Below are 1487 nucleotides of genomic sequence, written 5' to 3' on the forward strand. Positions count from 1 at the left end.
TTCCCTCTCACTCTTGTTTTCACTCTCACTTTCACCATTACTTGAATAAAGTAAAAAGTGGCCCAATTGATGTAGAAGAAGAGGATTTTGAAATTTTTTTGGCTAGGACAAGAAGAGAGTACTACTTTATACATAAAAATCGAGCGGAATTTTGCCAAAAAGGAAAGGAATTTTATGAAAGAGAGGAGATGAAGAAACTACCTTGAAGATGTACGAGGCTCCTAGTATTTACAAGGAAGACAAATGGTGCACAAATGCCAAAAGTGATTAAGCCTATAACCATCACCATTTGGTGTAGTCGACCCACTTGCATTCCACCAATTAGTGATACGCAATGGGGGTATTTAAAAATAAAAATAAAAAAATATTGGAATATAAAATTGTTCTTGAAACATGAGGGAATGGAAATGCTACCTTTTAATGATAACCATTGTCAAAAAATAGAGAGGCTAATAATGCTAGGTGATATAAGTAATTGATGTGATGAAAAACTGGACTAGAACGGTCGATCGACTACCATGGTGATTGATCAACCACTAGAAAGCTCGATCGACCATCATATCTCTCAATCGTATTTTTTATTGATTGGTAATTGTCTAATGATTACCTCTGATTCTCTTAATCATCTAGTAAGTGATAATAAACCGTAGACAAGTGGATTGCAACTGCTTGATAGTTGCATGGCAATAAGACACTTATAAATATCCCAAAGACGTACCAGATATATGGGATCTTTTTACCATATAGTCGAGTTCTTCTCCTTTTTCTCTAAAAGTTATAATTATCTACATAAATTTGACCATTGACTCTCACGCTGGAGGTACAAAAATCACTTTAATATTGAGCAGCAAAAATCACTTTAAAATTCGATCAATGAAATCATTGGTCATTGGAGTAGCAAAAATCACTTTGTTATGTCCAGGAAGTCGAAATGTTGAGTTGCTGTTATTTTAGTGTGTTATGTCTGAATTTATACAACACAGCTTACATAGAACATTTTAATATTTTACTCATTCTAAAATTGTACCAATCATTCATAAATTAAAATGAGAAATATAAATTAGAAAATCTGTTTTATATATATATATATATAGCTGCACTAAAGCACTTTAATTCTGATTAGATCTACTTTTGCAATAGTTTTGGTTAATCTACTTGGGGTGTGATGGAGGTGGCATCGGCAAGGTGGTGGTGACAATAATTTGGATCTAGAATTTTTTGGATATGTTTTATTTTTTTTTCTTTGGTTGAAGTGGTAGTATTTTGCTGTGGTGTATTTGTGCAATGAATTTGGGCGTTGGTGGTGTTGTTGGTGTCGGTGGTTCTAATGACGACATGGTGTTGCGGTGGTTGGGTCTGGGTGTGTGTGTGTGTATGTGCGGCTGTAGTGGTATTTTCTGCTATTCAATGGTGGCTCCATTGCGTTGGATCTGGTGTTGGCGGCGACGCTTATATTGTGGTGTTGGTGGCTCTATTCGATGGTGGCG

Source organism: Olea europaea, chromosome 18 (assembly GCF_002742605.1).
Source record: "Olea europaea var. sylvestris chromosome 18, O_europaea_v1, whole genome shotgun sequence".
Lineage (NCBI taxonomy): Eukaryota > Viridiplantae > Streptophyta > Magnoliopsida > Lamiales > Oleaceae > Olea > Olea europaea.